A 9,552-nucleotide genomic window follows, 5' to 3' on the forward strand; every position below is an offset into this window, starting at 1 on the left:
AGCCCCCTGGTCCGCGTGCCTAGAGCCCCCTGGTCCACGTGCCCAGAGCCCCCTGGTCCGCGTGCCTGGAGCCCCCCTGATCCATGTGCCCGGAGCCCCCTGCTCCACGTGCCTGGAGCCCTGTGATCCACGTCCCTGGAGCTCTCCTGGTCCACGTGCCTGGAGCTCTCCTGGTCCACGTGCCTGGAGCCCTCCTGGTCCACATGCCTGGAGCCCCCCTGATCCATGTGCCCGGAGCCCCCCTGGTCCGCGTGCCCAGAGCCCCCCTGGTCCACATGCCTGGAGCCCCCCTGATCCATGTGCCCGGAGCCCCCCTGGTCCACGTGATCGGGCCGACTCCTCACTGTGCCTCCTGTGGAAACTCGGGTCTCATGTTTCCTGCCCCGGAATGAAGGCAGCTCCTGCAACCTAAGCTCCAGGAAAAAATGCAGGTCATGCGGGAGCGGAAAATAGCCCGGCTTTGAAGCCAGCGCCGCGGGGTGCCGACACCGGGCTGACCCGACCAGCTGAGAATGTGGCCGAGTTCCTGACCACCGAGCCCTCGCTCTCCCTCTGAGGAGCGGGACCAGGAACCCTGTTCCTAAAGCCAGCGCCGGGCACGGCGTCTCAGACTTCACCCAGGAGTCCCGTGGAAATGCAGGTTCTGATGGAGGCGGGCGGGCAGGACCTGAGGCTGGGCGGCCCGCCCCGTCCTGCTGAGGGGCAAGGCCGCCGAGTGCCGACCGACTCAGAGCCATTAGCCCCGTCTCCCGCTCTGCACCCCACACGCAGACCCTGGGGGCCACCGACACTGTTTACTTTGCTCGAGGTCCCAGCTCCAGAGAACCCGCCTCCCCTGTCCTGACCAAGTCCCCCCGGGGTGACCCTCCCAAGGAGAGTGGGGTCCTCCTCGGGGGTCAGCGGGGTCCCTGGTTAGGAAACGAGGCAGCGAGAGTCACTGCCTCCTCTGGGCTCTTTGCCTCCTCACCCCTCGGGACTGCCAAACTTGCCGGTTGCTTTTCCACCCCAACGTTTGACTCCTCGAATGGCCTAACGATACAAATGTGTTTCGAGTCCGTGAATAAACAACAGAATAACCGAAAGCACATGACCCCGCGCAGCACGTCCCTGCAGTTCGGGGGGAGCCCGGGAAGGCAGCCTGCCCATTGGGGGCGGAATGTGGACAGTTTTGGTGTGTGTGTGTGGGGGGTGGTCTGGGAGGGCGGAAATCGTTGCAGAGGAGACTAACGAGGCAGAGAGGACACGAAGACACGTCTGGGTCGGGACTGGATTTGCGGACAGGACGAGGGCTGCCTCCCCCAGCAATCTAGGAAGAGCCTGGGCCTTGGGCTCCAGCACAGCTCCCGAGAACGGCCTCGTCCCTGTCCCTTCCCCACAGGACAAGCCCACGTCCGCGGCTCGACTCAGTTTCTCCATCCGTGACCCTGGGAGTGACCGGCCCCACTGAGCCGTTCTAGGAAGGCACTGAAATCACACGAGGGAGGAGCCCACTCACTCAGGGGCCACTCGCCTAGCAGATGCTCGCTATGTCCCACCTTCCTTCTCTATGTCCCACCTTCCTTCTCTGGGGACGGAAGCTGCTGCCCACTGACCCTGAGCCCAGACCTTGGAAGTCGTCAGGATACTTTGCCAGGCAGATCCTACCCCAAGGTCAAGGATCCTACCCCAAGGTCACAGACCTTGGTGCATATTCAGGGGACGTGCCATCCTGTTTGCTCAGCACCTACTCTGGTCCCTTCGGCCATCAGGTTCTGTGTCCCCACGGTGACCTGCACATACAGGCCATCACTGCATAGTGATTTAGTTCAATTGAATGTACACACACGTATGCACATATATACATGTGCACACACGTGTGTACACACATGCACCTTTAGTTCTGCTGTTCATTTGCCCCAGAGAGCCCCTCCCTCGGTGACCTGCTCATTGTTCCCAAACCATTCCCACCCCTGCATCTGCGCTTGGCTGACAGATGTTGCAGGTTTGCTGCCGCCAAACGACCTTTGCCCTTGGCAGGACCCGGTGTTGGTGGGTGGAGGCCCTGCTGGCCAGCTGGTGTCTGAGCTTCTACCCGAAGGCACTTGCCTCCAAGATGTCAGGCATCGGAAGGGGTCCCTGCACCTTCCAACTGTCCCCAACCAGGGATTGCACATATGGCCCGGTCTGCAGTCAGGTGGTCCTCAGGCCAGCAGCTTGGACGCATCTCACTGCCTCTCTCCTTCATGTCCCATGACCCTGGTCCCGCCCCTCCAGGCGGGACATGCCTTCCTGTGGTCCCTCAGTCACCCCGCCACCTGCTCCAGCTGTTTCTCTCGAGAGGCTCAGAGCTCACCTCCGCACGGACATTCCCTGGTCCCCCTGCTCAGAGCTCCCCTCCCATGGACATTCCCTGGTCCCCCTGCTCAGAGCTCCCCTCCCGTGGACATTCCCTGGTCCCCCTGCTCAGAGCTCCCCTCCCGTGGACATTCCCACGGGTCCCCGCTGCTCATTCCCCACGCACTGAGGACCTGCCGCATCCCCCACACGTCTGCTGGTGCGTGGCCTGCCCTCCGAGCAGGGTGTGCCGAGCTGCGTTCGGTGACATATTCCCACCGCACCGAGGGCTCGTGCTGTTTATTTATCCAACATGCACAGCACTGAGTCTGTGCCCAGCCCTGTTCGAGCCGCTTTAAACATGTTTACGCACTTAATGTAGGTTCTCAGTAAATATTTGTGGACAGACTGAGTGAAGGGAGACAGCAGGGCTGGGCCTGGGTCGGACGGAGCGTGGCTCAGAGTCCTCGGACACGTTCCTGCTGCGTGACCCCGAAAGTCTCTCGGCCTCTCTGGGGAGCGGGAAGGAGGCCCCCACTCACGGGCCCGGTGGGAGACCCGTACGTGGCATGGCTCGGTGCTCGCGGTGGTGTCTGCACAGGCAGCTGCTGGCTGGTGGCCGCACTCGGACGGCGATAGTGACCGTCACTCAGCAGCTGCCCACGTCTTGTTTCCACGGCGACCACTCTCTCCTTAAAGAGCAAAGAGGGCACATTCGGGTCATCCTTAAGACGTTAGTCCTTTGAGCCAAATTAGGAAGGAATTGGACCATTTTCTTGGCAGAGTTCCCTGGATGTGAAGACGGGAACTATTTCAACATTTTCAGTGAACACCACATCCGTGGTCCCGTGCTGTGATGGCTGATGGTCCCTGGTCACTGTCTTTTGCTCGCGGAGGGCTGGGCCCCACACTCATGGGTTTTCATGATATTTCTGCCGTGCCTGTGGGGTCGTTTCTGTCGTTATGCACTTTTTCCAGGGAGAAGAGAGTAAAGGGGTTTCATTGCCCAAGAACACGGTTCATGAGAGACAGAGGCGGGAATTACACCCCAAACCAGGCATAGGTTTGGAAGCAGGTGGCTGACGCTGTAGCCGATGGGCACTTTCTGAGTTCACGGCCCTTTCAGGATTTCGTTTTCTCAGCTGTGCAGATAGTATCTACCAAATAAGACTATTAGCAGAATCAAATCTATAATAATAAAAGCGTAATATGCTAATTAGAACGGACAGCTGAACGACCTTCTGGACGACCTTCTGGATGACCTTCCAGGTGAAGCCGCGGCTGCGAGGGCCGAGCCCCTTGTATGAATTTCGTGCATCGGGCCCCTAGTAAGATCATAAATGGAGAGCAATCACTCAGACCTCGCCCGGGCTGTGCATCTGGATGTCCGTTCTCAGCCCTCTTTCTGTGGTTGTGGGCAGCGTCCGTGAGCTTGCAGCGCTGCGTACTTTGGGGATGAAAAGCGGGGAAGCCGTCCCCACAGGGCTACTCCTCACCCCTGCTGAGATATGGCCGTTCGTGACCTGGAAGTCACATCCCCTTTCTCCATGACTCTGTCTCACTCACTAAACGTGCCACCCAGATTGTAGAAAATCCTTTCTGTTCCCCCGAAGACGACTTCCAGCCAGGCCAGAAGAGAGGTGTGTTCCTCCCTCTCCAAGCTGCGAACCTCAGCCAGGCCCCCCCCCCAGCCTCAGTGACCTCATCTGGACGCTGCTTGGCCAAGGCCCGGGGCTCCCTTGGGCAGCGAAGTGCCCGCACACGGCTAACGAGTGGTCTGTGGACTCTCATTTCTCCGCAGCGACATTGCCAGGGCAGGTTGGGACAGAAAGATGCAAACCATAAAGCATGACAGGGCAGGCGGAGGTGGGCCCTAAAGCCGGGTCCCCTGTGTGCTGGGAGGCAGGTCGCCAAGGCCCCCCACCCCCACCCCACCCCGAGGCCTCCTGCGGATGATCCGGACGCACCGGGGCTGGTCGGGCGGCGTCAGTCCCTGGGCCAGTTCATTGCAGCGTTTGGTTGTGAATTTCATTAAGTTTTACCGTCGCACACATGTGTTTTATAACAAGCGCTCTTTCCCCTTGTGGGATGACATTTGTTTTTCTAAAACAAAAATTAAATCAAAATCTAAGCTTACGGAGGTTTTAAAAAATGTGTGTGAAAACAATAGGCAGAAAGTACCTCGTCAGCATAAAGCAGCAGGAACGGTGAGTCCCCGCCAGCCGGGGCCCGCGGGGCTGTTTTTGGCATCGCCGGACGCGCCGCGTGCAGCCCGCGCCGAGATGAGGGAGGAGTGGGCTCCGGCGGCCGGGCCTGGCTGGATCTGCGATGATGCTGGATCGAGTCCAGAAGCTCTCAGGGCGGAACATGAGATTTCACCGAGGCAACCGGAGGCAGCGTTCCTGTCTTCGTCACAGAAACGGGGGGCCCACGTGGCCATGCGCGGAGGGCGCTACGCGTCCCAGGCTGGATTGGTGGCTTCTCAGAGTGACGTCGGTTCCGGGGGGGCAAACCCACCAGCAAACACCCCGTTCACCTCTCTGTGTCCTGGTCCAGGACCGCCAGGCCCCACGCCATTACGTACCATGGACAATCAACGTGTATGTGTCGTATGTAGCCTGTAGCCCAGGCTTGGCCGGCGAACCGCTTCAGCACGGAGCAGCGGGAGCGAAGATGGGCACGGCCGAGTCCCAGGTAGATGTTGTATGGCCACTAAAATTCGACCCTCATATCGGTTCACGTACCAGATACTTTTGTTTGTTGCCATTGTTTAACATTTGAGAACTCTCCTTAGCTCACAGGTTATAGGGAACTAGGCAGTGGGCTGGATTTGGTGACCCTGATTCCGCCCAAAACAGGACCCCAGGTGGGGCTGGGAGTCCCTCCGGGGCCACGTCTGCCTCAGTGGCGGCCTCTGCAGGCCGAGCAGAAACCATCTGAGAGGAAAGGGTGGGTGGCCAAGCTCCGGAGCAAATTCCGACACTTCCAATCCTATCCGCCCGCGTGCATCTGAGCGCGCGTGAAGTCAGTATTCTTTCCCTTTTTGCAACTAATCCGAGGTAACGTGTTCGTTTCAACTACAGCATCCTTTTCACTGCAGGGGGCCAGGGGCTCAAGCTCAGGGTGGATCTTCTCATTGGTTCTCCCAGCGACCTCATCTGCGTCCCACAGAGAGGTGACCTGGGGTGGGGGGGGGGGGGAGTGGGGGCCGCACCCGCAGCCATGGCCGAGCTCACATCTGAGTCTCTCCTGCCTCCCTGTGGGTGTAAACCTTCCCGCCTTCGTGTCCCAACCGGAGAGAATGACACACCATCCTTACAACAGATGCACGAATATCACAGATTTGCAAAAGCGTTTCCTGTTGTGCTGGCCAAGCTATTTTTTTTATTTTTACAAAGACCTTTTCGTGAGCAGTTAAACAGCTGTGCTCCAAGAAACCAAGACGGGGGGCAGGGGCTCACGCTGTAAGGACGAGACAAGAGCGCAGCCTCTTGGGGCTGCTGTAATGAAAGGCATTCGCCATGTGCAGTTCCACGGCCCATCCCGCGGGAGTGACAGGGGTCACGTGGCACAGCTGGGGGGAGGGGTGTATGCGGAGCCAAGAGCACAAAATTGAAATTTTCCTAAAAAAAAAAAAAAAAATTGGAGAGTAGGTGCTATGCTCTCGCTCTCCTTTCTTAACTCTGTCAGCTCAGAAAAGGCCCCAAGTGTCTTGTCCTGGAGACTCTAATGATCAAATGTGCAAAGGAGGAAGGTACAGCTCGTTCTTCAAGGCCGGCTTTTAGGGGCGTGGGATTCTCATTTCGCCATAGAAACATGTGGAAATTTTTTTCCAGGTCAGAGTCAATGAACCCTTCGCACGTCTTCGTATTAGAGCTGTTTATAATTCATCAAAAGAAAGTGTGATGGCCCTGACCGATTTGGCTCAGTGCATAGAGAGTCGGCCTGTGGACTGAAGGGTCCCAGGTTCGGTTCCGGTCAAGGGCATGTACCTTGGTTGTGGGCACATCCCCAGTATGGGGTGTACAAGAGGCAGCTGATCGATGTTTCTCTCTCATCGATGTTTCTAACTCTCTATCCCTCTCCCTTCCTCTCTGTAAAAAAAATCAATAAAATATATATATTTTAAAAAGTGTGATGAACGTGGTGAGCGTTTTTGGTTGTGTGTTTCAAGTAGACAAATCAAGAAGGAGGTTGGAGGGGTATCCAGGTGGCTGGGCGAAGTCTGGACCTCCCGTAGGAAACGGAGGCATGTTCTGGGGCCTCTCCGGGGGGCCCTGTCTCCTGCTTCCCTTCCGTAGAAAGTTCTGCCGTCCGTCCCGTTTCAGCCCCAGTCTCACCCCATCGTCCAGTCGCCACGTGACCTCGTACAAGTTTCATAACCTCGGCTGCTGCGCGTGTAAAACAGGGATGATGCTAGAGCTAACATGCAGACCACATGGGAGAAGAGCCCTGGCCGGCGTGGCTCAGGGGCTAGAGCGTCGGCCCCTGGACTGAACCTGTCCACGTGCGGGCCGGTCGCCGGGAGGCCTTGTGAAAAGGTCAACACCGACTCGGGAGGACTTGGCGGGGCCTGAGATGCTGGTTTCTAACCGGCTCCTACGTTATGCCCGTGCTGCTGGCCCAAAGAGCGGGAGCTCTCAGAGCTCACAGATGGCGAGCCCGGTGGCCCCGAGGACGTGACGACACTCCCAAGGGGAGAGCCGGTGTTCTGTCCATTTCACAGGAGAGAAGACTGAGGTGCGTGGAAGTTAAGTGGCTGCTTAAGCTCAGAGGGGCAGACACGGGGCTTAACCCAGTCCTTCCCGAAGCAGGTGCTGCCCTGGGACCAACTTAAAGGTCACGTGGAGGAAAGAGGGCAGAGGGTGTGGCTGGCCTTCCTCCTGGTGCCCGGGCCGTTACGTCTGCACCAGGGTCACCTCCCCCGCCGCCTCCCGCCCCTCACCATCTTCACTGGAATGCACGCCCCAGGAACGGGCGTCCTCAAGTCCACCCACAGGTGCAGGCTCACTCGTCTTCTCTGTGGGCCAGGTGCTGAGGGACAGTCTGGGAACAATGAGGCAGGACTTGGCCCCGGCCCGGAGAGCTCCCTGTGGCCGAGACCGGCGTCGATACCAATGGTTCCCGTGGGCGGCCCACTGTGTCCACAGGAGCTGTGATTCAACCAAAAGAAGAATCATCAAACCTGTGTGATGGGTCCCGGGAACCTCAATGCCCGGCCCCTCGGGTGCAGGGAGAGTGCAGCCCAGGGCCGCCCCGCCCCCCATGGAGTCCGCCCGCCCGCCCGGCTTCTTCCTGCGGCTCCTTCTCCTGCTCTCAGCCCCCTCAGGAGAGCATCACCTTTCAGAGGGACTCAAGGCTCGGATAACAAATGTCTCCTCGGTGAGTCATGTTCTTGGCAGCCAGCAGCCCCTGGCTGTTTCCTCTCCAATCATCCCTCATGGAAACATCGCCTCATGCCGGCCCCTGCCAAGCCCTCCGCTCACCTGCGCCCCGCTTCCGGAGGCCTCGCTCGCAGTCCATCCCCGTCTCCCACCGACACACCGGCCGCTCGGGTACCGAGCACAGGGGACGGTCCTCAGTCACTGCCTGACAGTTTTGAGCTTTCGCTTTTCCCAGCCTCCCCGTCTAGAAACGAGCAATGAAGGGAGGGAGGCAGGCAGAGTCCAAGCAAACAGTAGGTGCTCAATACGTGCTCATGGCTGTCGGCGTTGGCTTTCATTTGCCGGCTTCGTTTTGGTAACGCCCACCTGCAAGGCGTCTTCTGTTTTGCTCCACAAATGTCCCCCTGGTGCGTTCTTTATCTCCTTTGGGCAAGATGGGCCGTTCTGCGCGGCAATCTTATTTCAAAAACGTCAAGGCCTCCCAACCAACCACCTCCAAGCCAAAGTCCTCACCAGAGAGGCCCCCGGCCACGGAAATGTAGCCACGGAAACATAGCCACGGAGACGTGGCCCAGCCTCCTTCACCACAGCCTTTAAGGTTTCAAATTACAAAAAAAAAATCTTCTCTAATCACTTCCATACCCGTGGAGACTTTCATATTTTTAAAAAATACGGCAACTCATGAGTAGCAGCTCTTTAGAATAGTTCTGTGTGATCTGCAGGCAAGCTCTCTCCCTGCCCACGTTTTATAAGCTCTGGACACGCGGGAGAAACCGCTGCCACCACCCTACGCTGAGGGCGCCACGCTCCACAGAGAGCATCTGCCAGGGGCCACTCCATCCTCCGAGCTCAGGTGCAGGGACATAAGGTAGAGCATCGGCCTTTCTTAGGCAGGAGGCCAGGCTGCAGCAGAGCACACGCGTGTGTCAGGAAGTACATGGAGTCGTGTTGCTCTGAAACACACACAGAAAAAAATTAATTAAAGCGCCCAAGTGCTGACGGGTCGCAGTTTGTAATTAGTATGCTAATTGCCTGTAAATTGAGATCTCCGAAGTGCCCCATGTTTGAAGTAATTTGGTAGTTAAAATACATTTTCTATTTTTTTGACCCACATATCCTCTTATGGAAACGCCAAGTCCTTGCTCAAATTAAGGAGATTCTCAAATTAGGAGGCATCAAATAAGAAATAAATGTGTGTGTTTTTCTTGTTAGGAGATATGAAAAGCAATAAGTGCTTTTTCTTTCTCATTAAAAATAATGTTGTGAACAAATTTGAAAATCAACACACATTTAAGGAAGTCACCTTTAGTTGCTTACTTCTTCTCTTTACAGAAATGTTCCATCAACATATTAATGTACCTTCTCTCTAGTTTGTGTTTGCATAACTGAATCCATATTTATAATTACTCTTATAGCATTTCCCATTTAATTATATCTATTTTAAAAACTTAATTTTACCAGCTACATATTATTTTTACATGTGTTATGTCTCATCACTCTTATTCTAATTTACACTGTCATTTTTCACTATTTAAGTAATACTATGACAAGTACATTTGTGCATAAGTCGTTTTCTGCATCTCATATCTGTAAGAGTCTTAGAAGTGAAATCACTCAGCCAGAAGTACATCTTTCTTAACTTTTCATGTTGGCCTACTTTCAGCTGAGAGACAAAGTGGAAGAGTAGTAAAAAACTTTCCATGTACACCTTCACCTGGACTCCCCACATTTTAACAGGGGACCCATTGATTTAAGGTTCCTCCTGCACCCCTTGAGGGCAGCCTGCAGACAGGATACATCTCTACCCCTAACTGCTTCTGTCTATTTCCCAAAATTAGGAATATTCTCCTATAAC

The sequence above is a fragment of the Myotis lucifugus genome, unplaced genomic scaffold, assembly GCF_000147115.1.
Source record: "Myotis lucifugus unplaced genomic scaffold, Myoluc2.0 scaffold_408, whole genome shotgun sequence".
In the NCBI taxonomy this organism is placed as follows: Eukaryota; Metazoa; Chordata; class Mammalia; order Chiroptera; family Vespertilionidae; genus Myotis; species Myotis lucifugus.